Here is a 13605-nt window from a genome sequence, read left to right as displayed (position 1 = left end):
ATGTTGATTTTTCTAAATTTACATGTCTTATTTTGGGATGGAAGTAGTAGAAGAAAAAAATCTCGATTAGTGTTTATCTTCCAATTCCTAAATTGGAGTTTATCCCATATTGCACACTCAAGGGATCTTAGCATGTCTATGTTCGCGGAAGTAGCACGTTTTGAATTGATTATTTCATAACTGTATCTTCACATGTTTATCTCCAAGGCCATTTTTTTTAAAAAAAATATGCTTATCTCTACTACTATAATGCAGCAGTTTGAAATTTGAATTTCATTCCCACTACAGACCCATACCAGACAACACAGGATCGCTTTTAACCGTCGATTTCACCCCATTGGACGGCTGTAAGCAGCCGGATTCGTCCCTGCTCCCTTTCCCGCTCTCTTCCTGCGCTCCTATTTTGGTAGCTTCTTGACTCTTCCCGACAGCTCTACAGAGGCCTGCAGCATTTTGATTATTTTATTTTGAAAACTGAATGCAGCCCGCGCTTTTGTCTTTCCTCCCGCGCACCGCACAACACCGCATCAATTAATCCATCCAGTTGCAGTCGCGTCACCACTGCTCACATCTCACATTCGCACTACGCTGAGCTTGGTTGAGCTGAAGCGTGCCCGTTATGCGCTACATCTCCTATCTGCAACATACTGCATTTGGGTAGGCAGTTGGCGCCAGTTAGCTCTCTCCGGCAGTGATGTCTGCCGTCATATACGTATGTATACGATCTGTACATAAGCAAGGCCCACCCCTTTACGCTACTTCTCCTATTTGTGGCATACTACATCCAGGTTTGGGACCTCTTAGCTCTCTCCGCTCTCTCCGCTCTCCCCGACGACGCAATCCGCCGTTGTATACGTACATATACGATCTATATAGGCAAGCTTACCTTGTACAAGACACGCTCTTCTTGTGGCAGGCCAACCCGCGGGAGGAAACCACATGTGAGCCGCTCCTTTTCTCTGTTATTTTTTTAATGGTGGTTATGGGTTTGCACAGTTCATTTACGTTGGGTTGCTGCGCATGTGATGAATAAATTGGTTATCCTCCGTGCGGTATTTGTTATTTTTGTTGTACACAAGTTGTTTGTCTATTTGTTCAGTCCAGTTTCAGTTACAGATCCTTGATGCTGATGGTTTCAAAGTGTTTACCATAATAACTGGGGCAGCTACTTTTCAACTTCCATAGTGTTTTATATATGTTTAGTTTTCATCATGATGAACTAGAGTAGTATAGCTGTCGATCTGGATAAGTTTGTTTACTACACAAGCAATTGATGTTGTTTATTTTTCTTATGCGTCCCAAGTGTGGAGATTGCAGATCGGAATAATCATCATTCAGTTGAGCTATAAGTGGTGCAGTCTCAGTGTATCCTTCTCGATGTAAACGTTACCGTGATCGAATTAGTTACACGCAGATCCCACCACATTTAGAGGGAAAATTATTTGAGGACGAATCAGAAGTACAAACGAATGAAGCAAGATACCAATGCAAGTGTAGTGGCAATAGCAATGCAAGGCTCACAACAGGGGACAGCAGTACGAGTACCAGTGCCAACATCCACTTGCCAACTGAATCTTCAACAATGACAAAATGTGGCTAGAGGATTTTATTTTTGCATCTAAACCATAAAAAGAACAACATAAAATTTATAAGTAAAACTCAATTATGAATTATGTGTTGTAAACACCGGGAAAAGACCTTAGGTCATTCCCATCCTTGTTCTTATAGGTTGTATTAGTTTTTTAAAAGTTAAATTTTACTCTTTCTGACAACTTTTGGCAAAACAAAAAATCAATGTCTGGTGTGCTAAATAAATAAAAAATAATAAAATATATATCAAAATGATATTTGCCGCAACGTGCAAAGCACGTGCTACTTACTAGTATCTAAAAAACAAGGAGTTAGTGTAAACCTCATTTTGTTCAACATTGTTTTCCAATTTTCTTCACTTTTATCTTTTTTGAGTACCATGGCAATATATATTTTCTTGTAAAATTTACCTTGCGGTTGCTAAATTTTATTTTCTGGTGCAACGCACGGGCAATTTTCCTAGTTACTTAAAGGTTTAAACAGCCCTCTGCATGCAGCCGGCGGAGCTGGCCCCCGGGTGCTATGACGTGGGGCTTGGAAAAAATTGTACCCATTTCTACCTATGTGTTGGACTTGGCCTGTGGTGTCAAACATGCGTGTAATACCAATCCAACACAGTATACCAATCCTACTTGGTAGGCAATGTCCCCAATTTGAGCCTGTCAAGGAGACCGGGAGCAGAAAGGCTGTCCTGTGGCGATCAATCGATCCACGCAGCAGGAGACACCGATTGAATGATGCACGGACGAATAACTAGAATGAAGAGGTTATTGCATTGATCTCTCCTGAAGATGCTTATTCAGAAAACGGTGGCGACGAGGACTTCTAAAACGTGTATGATGGTACGCGTCGAGAGTCTGCCGGACCGATTGTGCCACCTGTTTGCCATTGGGCGACTTGTCGTGGCCTTCGGTTTTTTGATGATGCGCGTTGGTGTGATGTCTGGGTGTTGGTGCTGTTCATTGACCCCTCCCTTCATCGGTGATGTAGAATTAGCGAGTTGTTGTGAGTTTGGTGGCTTTAGGTCGATATTTGTAATTCTTATTGCAAGGTGTTGTAAATAATCTAACGAATTTTGCTAAAAAATCAGACGCCTGATTTTTATTAAGTCCAAGTCAATTTCTTAGCCATTTGATATGTCTTATGATCCGTGCGGATATGGGAAGTGCAAGTGGGATGCAACTGGTATTTCTTTAGTTGCGCACGAGTTGCAACTCATGTTTTCTCACTTGCGCATGGGTTGCAACTCATATTTTCTTAGTTGCGTACAAGTTGCAACTGATATTTTATCGGTTGCGAATGAGTTGCAACTAATATTTTCTCAGTTACATATGTGATCATATTTTCTCAGTTGCGTATGGGTTGCAACTGACAGTTTCTCAGTTGCGCATAAGTTGAGTTACATATGTGATCATATTTTCTCAGTTGCGTATGGGTTGCAACTTGTGGTTTCACAGTTACATATGCAAATTGAATAGCTAAGAAATCAACTTGGACTTAGTAAAAATCAGTCGCCTAATATCTAGGCGCTCCCATAATCTAATAATAAAAAAAGTTGTGTGCATTTCTTACATGCAGAGGCTGGGGTGATTTTCCCCCATTTCGAAAAAAATGTGTTTTCTCAGTTTACCTTTCCTAGATCTTGAACTTGTGCGCTTTCTTATAACTTGTATAGAACTACAAGGCGGAGAGTTTTTATCTATGATTTCCCATGTAACGGCCCGTGCATGTTTTATCAAATTTGTTTCATCTGTCAAATACGTACTATTGTAAATTGGATGGTTAGCACTTGCCAGATATCACGAAAACAATGAAAGATTGATCTGCATCGTAAGCTTGGTGGAACTCTCATGCTTGACTTTACCATGATCGTACAATGAGTGACTCGAATTCTCTCGTTTAATTTTTAGTTTCGGAAAGTGATGTGTGCTTTCATACTTTTCTTACATCCAAAGACTGATTTTTTTTTCTGAACAGGGAGACAGGGACTGCTAATTGCCAGTATCACCACATGAAATTTTAATTTTGTATTTTTTGTACAAAAATGAGGTTTGACATGATCCAACTTAATTCTTCAAAAAATAGATTCAGGTGAATATGAAATCACAGGGTAATCACCTGATTGAATCATTTATGCATAGATTAATTAATTGCCTTGGAGATAGAACCGCTCCGGATATCAATCTCCACAGGAAATTGGACAGTAAACCCCTTCTTTATGAGTTCTGTGATATCTACAAGACTTGCATTTCGTGGTAATAGATAATAAGAAGTTCCCTCACCAAATGGAATCATGGCCAGGTATCCACAATAAGGTTCAAGATTGGCAACCCTACAAGAGGAGCCAACCTAGGGAGGGGAAGGATGTGAATCGGGGTGCTAGTGCACCCGGTTTTTTAAAAATTTGAAAACATCTACTTAAAAGTTCCAAAAAAATTGAAATAATTTTTTTTCATGTACATATTATGTTGGTACTTACTTGTGCAAGTATGCACTGCACAAAAAAATACGATTATATATTGCCTACACGAAACTGACAAAATATCCAGATGACACTATAATGGTTGATGAGGTACTATTCACAAAGATAGGGAAATGCAGTTTTACATTTTTGTGTAGGTCACATGTGGTTTTTTTGTCCCAAAATATGCACAAATAAGTATCAACATAATTTCTACATACGTGCATTTTTTCAAAATTTTCCAAAACTTCGAAATAGCATTTTTTGGAACTTCCAATATAGGATGCATGCACCCATGTGTAACGGGGTATTTCCCGCCAACCCAGACATAAACATGTGAATTACCGGCACTCAGGCAAGCAACGGGCTTGTATGCACTATTATTTGGCGATTGTTAAAAATTATATGTATTTTCTTACTTATTTTCATGAATAATACGCGTTTTCAAGATTTTATGAATCTGTGACTCCGTCGGCCACATGTCGACCGATCGGTTTTCAGCGCGCCGATCAGGCGAAGTGAAATCGACCACCCGATCGGCCTGAACAAATGCAAGGTGATGGGTCCTATGGGCCACCGCCACGCCGATTAGACCTTGTCAGGAAACCGACTAGCCTGGCCTCCATGCAAAATTAAGAACTACGAATGCATATGAGCAGTTTTCCTTGCCCCACGTAGTATGTGCACAGATGACATATTTTTTAAAATAATACAATTGAACCCGGTCGGCTGCCATCCGCCGATCGGCCGACAGAATAACAAAATTGAATTTTTTTGAAAACGCATATTACTCCCAAAATAATTTAAAAATTCGTATTATTTAAATATAATTCGCCTATTATTTGTTACTGCTCGCGAACAATTAGCAAAACATGTTCTCTTCGTAATTTGCGTGGCCAAATCCATATAGGCATGTGAATCTGAATCAGCAGTGCCACCCCGTGAATAGGAAAGGTGATTCCACGTTGGAAAAGGGCAGCGGCTGCTGGTATCAAAGTTGGTGTCCATGATCCAGAAGTAAGAGCATCTCCACCGGCGTCCCCGATAGCAACCTCGATAGCAATTTGGGGGTCGGGAGAAAATGGGCTCGCACCGACGGGGCCCAAACGGCATCGGCCAATTTTCGAGCCCAATAGCGCCTTCAATGCGCGTCCGCCGCCTTCCTTAAAACCCCACCGGCGCACACTTCTCTCTTTTCCCCGCCGTCCAACCCTAGCCGCCGCCATCCTCAACCTCCACGCGAACCACCACCCACACGCACCCCGCCGACGCGATGGTACACAACGACCAGGCCGGCGGCAGTGGCGGCGGCATGCTCCGCTCGACGTAGCTGACGTTTGACGAGGCCGACATGCTGTACTGGCACCGCATCCCCGTGCCAGTATAGTACAAGTTGCCGCACGGCTGGCACGTCTCCAACGGCGGCTTCGCCGTGCCGCCGCCGCCACCACGAGGACCATAGACGCGGGCCCTCGCCAGGAACGGCGGGCCGAGATGACGCCGGAGGAGAGGAGCCTGCCGGAGAACGCCGTCGACGGCCCGTCCTAGGCAGGGCGCTTCGAACACGAGCGCGCCGTCGAGCTCGCGCCAACGGTCAACCCCTCGGGCGGCCGCTTGATAACCCACAAGTATAGGGGATCGCGGCAGTCTTCGCGGGTAGTATAACCCAATTTATTGATTCGACACAAGGGGAGGTAAAGAATACTTATAAGCCTTAACAACTGAGTTGTCAATTCAGCTGCACCTGGAAAAGCACTAGTAACAGGGGTGATGTGAAAGTAGCAGTAATATGAGAGCAGTAGTAACAGTAACACAGCAGCAGTAATAGTACCACAGAGGTAATGGCACCAGAAGATAGTTGATACTACTTCTAATGACATGTAGAACGAGTATATGATGATGAGAGATGGACCGGGGGTTCCCAGCGATCTACACTAGTGGCAACTCTCCAATAACAAGTGTTGGGTGAACAAATTACAGTTGGGCAACTGATAGGATTGATAAAGCATTAAGACAGAACATCAATTCATTAATCATGTAGGCATGTTTTCCAATTATAGTCGTACGTGCTCGCAATGAGAAACTTGCACAACATCTATTGTCCTACCAGCCGGTGGCAGCCGGGCCTCAAGGGAAACTACTGGATATTAAGGTACTCCTTTTAATAGAGCACCGGAGCAAAGCATTAACACTCCGTGAAAACATGTGTCCCTCACATCACCGCCATCCCCTCCGGTTGTCCCGATTTCGTCACTTCGGGGCCTTTGGTTCCGGACAGTGACATGTGCATACAACTTGTAGATACAATCTAAGCAATAAGTATAGAGCTTAAATCTAAGATCATGCCACTCGGGCCCTAGTGACAAGCATTAAACATAACAAGATTGCAGCAACAATAACTTCACAAACTTTATAGATAGACTAATCATAATGTAACAATCCATCGGATCCCGACAAACACAACACCGATTACATCAAATGAATCTCAATCATGTAAGGCAGCTCATGAGATCATTGTATTGAAGTACATGGGGGAGAGAATACCAACTAGCTACAGCTAGAACCCGTAGTCCATGGGGGAACTACTCACGGAGCATGATGGAGGCGGTGGCGTTGATGGAGATGGCTTCCGGGGGCACTTCCCCGTCCCGGCAGGGTGCCGGAACAGAGACTTCTGTCCCCCGAATTGGAGTTTCGCGATGGCGGCGGCACCACAGTAACTTTTTCTGGAGTTTCGTCAATTGGTACTGCGTTTTTAGGTCGAAAGGAGTTTTATAGGCGAAGAGGCGGCGCAGGAGGGTCGACAGGGTGGCCTCACCCTAGGCCGGCGCGGCCAGGGCCTAGCCCGCGCGGCTCTATGGTGTGGGCCCCCCTGGCTCTCCTCCGACTCTTCTTCGGTGTTCTGGAGCCTTCCGGGAAAAATAGGAGGTTTGGCGTTGATTTCGTCCAATTCCGAGAATATTGCCCGAACAGCCTTTCTGGAACCAAAAACAGCAAAAAACAGGAACTGGCACTGTGGCATCTTGTTAATAGGTTAGTTCCGGAAAATGCATGAAATCATCATAAAGTGCAAGCAAAACATGTAAGTATTGTCATAAAACAAGAATGGAACATCAGAAATTATGGATACGTTGGAGACGTATCACCGCTTCAACAACATCGGCCGCCGTGCCTGGTGGTACGGCCGCTCCGTCGATGACACGCTCCACGAATACGGGTACCGTCCACGCGTCCGCGGGCAATGGGAGCCGGTATACTTCCCGCAGGCGGCGAACATGGCGCCGCCGCCTACCCGGCAGAGGGCGCCGGAACGGACCATGGCGTCCGGAACCTCGCACCGGATCTTCCGCCGTCGCGTGCACGCGCTCGTCCGCGCCTCCTTCCGGAGGTGTCGTCATCCGCGACGATGTGAGGCGCGCGTCCTCTGCTCCGGCTCGTCGGGCGACGGGGTCGGGCCGCCGCTCCCGCGTCAAGGAGGAGGACGCCTCGCCATCACTTCAGCCGGTGAAGAAGCAATGGTGGGAGAAGAAGGCCGAGGCGCAGGCGGCCCTCCGTGGTGACGGCGACGAGGAGGCGTTCCCCGGCGAGAACTTCATCCTTGGCTGCTCCGTCGACGAAGACTATCGCCACATCGCGATCGACCCACGGCAGGCGGCGGTGTGGTCCGCCAGGGACCACGGCGCCAACTACGTCGACCTCGCCGGACCATCGGAGCTGCCGACGCCAAAGGAGGAGAAGGCTGATGAGGAGGAGGCCGACGACGCCGACAACTGGTCCTTCGGGACATCCAGCGGCGACGAACTGGACTTCGGCGCCTTCGACTCCCCGCGTCGCTAGATTTTATTTTTAGATTTTTTTTGTTTGAATTCGCGTTAAATTTGTACAAATTTCGTTCAAACTTCGTATGAATATCGTTTTCGACATTTGAATTTGATTTTCTAAATATATCGGGGCCACCAGTTTTTTTCGATAAATGATGCTTTATTACTTCAAAAAGCAATTACATCCAGCCTCTGCATAACCAGGATGCACACAGCCGTTTGTTGTCTCAAGTGAAAAAAAGTTACATAAAGAAAACTAGGCGAGATACGTATCGGAACGATGAATCATATGACGCCTAAGGTGTAGGTGGAGCTACTATCCGTAGACTATGTTGCCACCCATGTAGGGAAAAAATATCCCTCGCCGTATCCTCCAACCGTGTACAGACCTCCGTAAATAGGTCTCGGTTCTCCACACGCTGAAGAGGTAACCACGAACGGAGAATACCTGTGCATCTGTAGATGACCTGCAACAAAGAGCAATTTTTGTCATTAAAGATCTTGTCATGTGTACATAGCCACAGCGCCCAGATAACTGCAAGCGCACCCATCCTAAGAAGCAATTTAAACCTTGAATCGATACCATGAAGCCAACTGCCAAAGATATTGGCGACACCACTACTAGAAAAAGGGCAATCAGTGGCGCACCACTTTTACCCATCAGTGGCGCACTAGTGGTGCGCCACTACTATCACGCCACTGCTAACTTTTAGTAGTGGCGCACTAGTGGTGCGCCATTGCTATTTGGCTTAGCAGTGGCGCACCAGGTAGTGCGCCACTGCTAGCTTCATGGTGCGCCACTCCTAAACGTCTGAGGTGCGCCACTGGATAGAAAAAGGTGCGCCACTTCTAAAATTTGAAATTTCTAGATCTGGATCTGGATCGGGTTCTGGATCTGGCAGATTTTTTTTCGAATTTTTTTGGCTCGTTATTTTTTCTCGTTCTTGTTGCTAGAATTATTTGTGCAATGTTCATTCTCATTTTTCTTAGCCTAGCCGCCGGTGATGATGGATGAGGGACGTAGGAGAGGTGAAGAGAGGTGAGGAGATGTAGGAGAGGATGAACAAGAGGATGAAGGCCAGGGGTAATGGAGGCTAGAGGGTCGCCGGAGGGTCGTCGGAGAGTAAGGTCACTGGAGGTCAACATAGTGGAGGAGCTCGCCGGAAATTAAGGTCACCGGAGCTCGACATAGTGGAGGAGGTCGCCGGAGTGAAAGGAAGAGAGGAGAGGAGGAGGTCGCCGGAGTGAAAGGAGGAGAGGAGAGGAGGAGGTCGCCGGAGTGAAAGGAGGAGAGGAGAGGAGAGGAGGAGAGCAGGAGGAGGAGAGGAGAATGAGAGCAGGAGGAGGAGGAGAGGAGAATATGTGGAGGAGGAGGGGGGAGGGAGGAGGGGGTTAAGTGGCCGGCTCCTCCCATTTTGAAAATCGTGGCGGGAAGCTTAGCAGTGGCGCACCAAGGCATGGGTGCGCCACCGCTATTTTTTTTCTATTTTTTGCCCAAAATCTAAAACCTGAAAAAAGTCCTGTTTCTGTTTTAAATTTGACGAATCCATTTTTTCTCCAAACGGCCGTAGTAGTGCACTCGATTGATGAAAACAATTTCATACAAGATAACTCAAACCCATCCACAATGAGGTGGTAGAGCTCAGTTCCCAATTAAAGAACATGCTAGCATAAAACTAAGCAACATAGACAATGAATGGGTTCAAAAAAAGAACCAGGGAGACATACACCAAATGCTAGCTTAGATTAGCTACCAAGTCGAGGACATCGATACAAGTCTAGCTCATGCCCTCAAGTACCTACCTGCAAAACGGTGCCTCAGCGTTGCAACCCTGGACCACAACTTCGTTCGGTATACATACATGCTCCAAACCCTGGATAAATTTCAAATTCAGCCAAAAAAAATTGGAATAGAAATTCATCTTTTCATAAGCATTAATTCATCACTAACATAATTAATCTTTATAAGGCATCATTAATTGTGTTGAATTATAAGAGAGAATACCCACATAGATCTAGTAGTCCAAATCATCTTCGACAACTGCAAACATCCAAAACATGGCAATACAAAAACCCGCTTATATTAAATAAGAACTCAATCTCCAGGTTTAGCCCAAATTAAATAATAATCCTATTTGAGATTGACATTGATTAAGTCAACAACTAAATCAAGGAATCCCACTAGATTAGCTCCAAGGAAGTCGGTTGTGAGGCTTCTTGACTAGCCACATTTAATGTACATGCAGCAACAACAGGTTGCTGGTTCAATTAATCTATGTAGATAAATAGCTAGCTAGAGATTATGCCTAGGTGAAGAAAAAATCAAATGGAGCACGAAATGCTAGCTTAGCTAGCTCCTAGACCTGAACCTCAATTTATATAAGTAAAGCTAGTTCTAGTTCTCGGTACCTAACTGCTCACCTGATTGTTGTGAGAACTTACTTCTTACTACGGCAGTTGACTTTTTTCAAATGCATGCGTGCATAGCTCCTGTTGAAGAGAAAATTATGGCATATGAACTAATAAAACACTGCATGCTAGAAAGCTTAATGTGCTAATGTTCACGGGTAACAAGTAAAAAAATCTTGGTAAGAAGTGTGACCAGACACACAAGGAAGAATCGGAATTTTAGGCAGTAATAATAAATCATATTTACTATTCTATATAGTAAGCTCAATGACATAGTTACATATGCAAGTGGAACCAACATGAACAACACCAGATTAGCATGTAATGAAGTCAGACAAACTGGAGTAATGCTGCCAATGACAGAAAATTACAAAGATCATGTATTCATCATGAAACCTCAGCAAACTAAGGAAGAACAGTCTAAGCGAGTGCAACCAATTAGCCATGTACACAACAACTCTTTCATGGACCAAAGCAAGTGCAAATGCAAGGCTTACACATCTGACCATCCCTGAAGGCATACATTTCATGATGAACGTTCTCCAGCACCTCATCCACCAGCAGCGGCACCATCTCACACAAACCAGGGCACTGGGGCACAACACCAATTGATTAATCTCATTGGGTAGATCATTAATAAAAATTCTCATGGAAATACAAAAATTTCGCGTGAGCACATAGAATTGAGGCTCTTCTCCTTCTCTCCACAAGAATGAGCAAGAAATAAAATCTTGCCTTTTTAGGTATGGATGCGGAGAGGACCACAGATTGGTAGCTTACCATGACGTGTGAGGTCGACACAGGCATATTGAACACATTGAGGAGTTCATCCATCTCCAGTGCCTCGTCAGTTGTGGCTGCTTGGGCGCCTTGCCGCTTCCGTCATGGCAGCCAGTGTCACCACGAGTTGCTGCCGGCGCAAGCAGGTCAGGCAAAGGTGGTGCTCCAGGGCCTAATGCTGCAGAAATGAGCAGAACTTTAGATACATGCCAGTGGACCTGGAAAAGAGTATGGAAGGAACTAGAAAACAACGAGAATCAAGCCGGAATATTGGGTTGCACGGGCAGCACCGAAAAAGCACAAAGTTATGAAAAAAAGGCAGCATGACACACCTTACTACGAGTCGCCATAGCCCGCTCTTGTCCCCGGTGTCGTCCAAGTGGAGAAAGTCATTGGAGCTGAACCTGCCGCTGCCCACATGTGTCTTAAATGTTAACAATGTAGGAGTTACATGAACATAAAATGGACACCCAGAAAATGTGTGGAGTTACTTTCAATTAATAAAATGGACAACCAGAAAATGTGTGGAGTTACTTTCAATTAATAAAATGGACAACCAGAAAATGTGTGGAGGTATTATCAGGGACTTAAATACTAAGAATCACAGGAGCATTGCTCCATCATATTGGTGCAGTTTATTCATAATCATTTGACCCTCACATATTTAATCATGCCTGAATAACAAAAGATGTATTCCATCTAGATAACATAGAAACTCATAAAAAGATTAAAAAGTTTTGTGTATTTATAACCTTAGCTAATTTTCTGATAAATCAAAAAGAAACAGTTGTTACAAAAGGGGAACTCCACTCTTCATCAAAGTAAACTAATCATGTAGACAATAATTAAAAAATGTAGATACCAATTGAACAAACTAAGACAACACCTACACAATTCTCCCACTAGCACCAAAGGAACATAACTCTTTGTTTATGAACAAAAACATGCATGTAGAAACTGAGCAATGAAACCAAAAAAATTAGCTCAGAATATGAAATATCTTCTCATCAATACAGTGGCATATCTAGGTCTGACATGCGGTGTTGATTTCATGATTCATCATAGCAGTTTTGTAATTGTGGTCACAAAGTTGACCAATGGTAGAATGAGACAGTGGGATATATTTGAAAAAATCATACCAATGTGTAGTTATCATTCATTTCACTCGGGATATCAAGCTATACCTACAATAAACTACAGAGGACAAGACAACGGAAAAATACAACTAGATAAACTACTAACACCTCGCTTTGAACAACCACCACTGTTTTCAGCCCATATTTACTAATCAGTATTATTGACTTGAAAAACTTCTCTGACTATATTCTTAGCCTTATTACTATGTCAATCCTTATTGCCAAATGCTAACCCTGATTATATTTACATAACCGGTAGTGTAGTACTTCTATATCCTCTAATATAATGCAACATTGGATCTCTAATTTAACAACAACAAGAGACACTATCACATGAATGATCATTAGCAGAGGAAAGCATGTTAGGGAGCTACATGCTACTAGCTAGGTATGGTAAGCATTCACATCCAAACTACTATCTAACATTGCATACAAGTTGGTGCCAGCCTCCACTCAAACAAATTTTGAACCAAGTCATGCAGTCCTGGATCTACAAATGACAGATCCCGAATCCAATTGAGAGCAGTAAACAGCAACGCCATGACAGTTCTTTTTCTTACACCTGTGTAGCTGTCCTGCAACATGCTCCGAAGACAAGAGATGAGAAGTCTCACAGGCTGCACACATCAGAGGACGCAACCTTGTTTCTGGCGGTGACCACTAGGAGCTAGGGAGCCCAGACGTTGCGCGCCGGCGCGCGGCAGATAGGGCTCGCGGATGACACAGCTGCTATCGCCAAGAACTTGGCGGTGGTGAAGGACACCGACACCATCTTCTACAACTTCAGTTACAAGATTACAATATTACAAAAAAATCTTAATGCCGCATAAAAACGTGATACCATGGGCAGATAAAATCCTACACAACAAAATTAGTTCTTGGATAAGTTATTTCCAGATTCTAGGAGCTTCAATTCTATGTTCTAGTAGGTTACACAACTTTGTTTACTGTAAGTAAGACCTTGATCCCATTAGATAAGTTATTTCCAGATTCTAGGAGCTTTCTTGACTGGTACTTGTTAAAATATGAAAAGTGAACAACACTCAAATCACCATGGAATGAGAAAACGAACAATTTTACAATCCACAGAAGTGTGAGAACTTGCTTGCCAAATGCTATACCTGATTATTTACATAACCAGTAGTTTAGAACTTATGTCTCCTCCAATTACAAGATTACACAACTTTCTTTATTGAACTTTGTTTGACCAAGAATTGATTAAGATATATAAAGATTGTTTGTACGAAATTAGCATCATTAGAAAGTGTTTGTCAATACCAATCCAATGATACTAATTACATATAATATAATCAAGATTTTGTTGCTCAATTTTTATGGTCAAAGTTCGTCTCGAAATACACGTACGCCTTATTGCTTGGGACGGAGGTAGTATTTAGTTCTCTTCTAG

General features: G+C 43.8%; 2 non-coding genes across 2 annotated transcripts; both read right to left on the bottom strand.

Annotated features, from left to right (window-relative positions):
* Positions 1-11633: 11633 nt before the first annotated feature.
* On the bottom strand, positions 11634-11717 carry LOC124650704. Its single transcript, XR_006987129.1, has one exon. It is a non-coding gene; the product is annotated as a small nucleolar RNA Z199 (small nucleolar RNA).
* Positions 11718-12038: 321 nt separating this feature from the next.
* Positions 12039-12132, bottom strand: LOC124650709. The gene has a single exon (XR_006987134.1). It is a non-coding gene; the product is annotated as a small nucleolar RNA R64/Z200 family (small nucleolar RNA).
* Positions 12133-13605: the final 1473 nt, after the last annotated feature.

This window comes from Lolium rigidum, chromosome 4, assembly GCF_022539505.1.
Source record: "Lolium rigidum isolate FL_2022 chromosome 4, APGP_CSIRO_Lrig_0.1, whole genome shotgun sequence".
Lineage (NCBI taxonomy): Eukaryota > Viridiplantae > Streptophyta > Magnoliopsida > Poales > Poaceae > Lolium > Lolium rigidum.
This window is presented reverse-complemented; position numbering and strand designations above follow the sequence as displayed.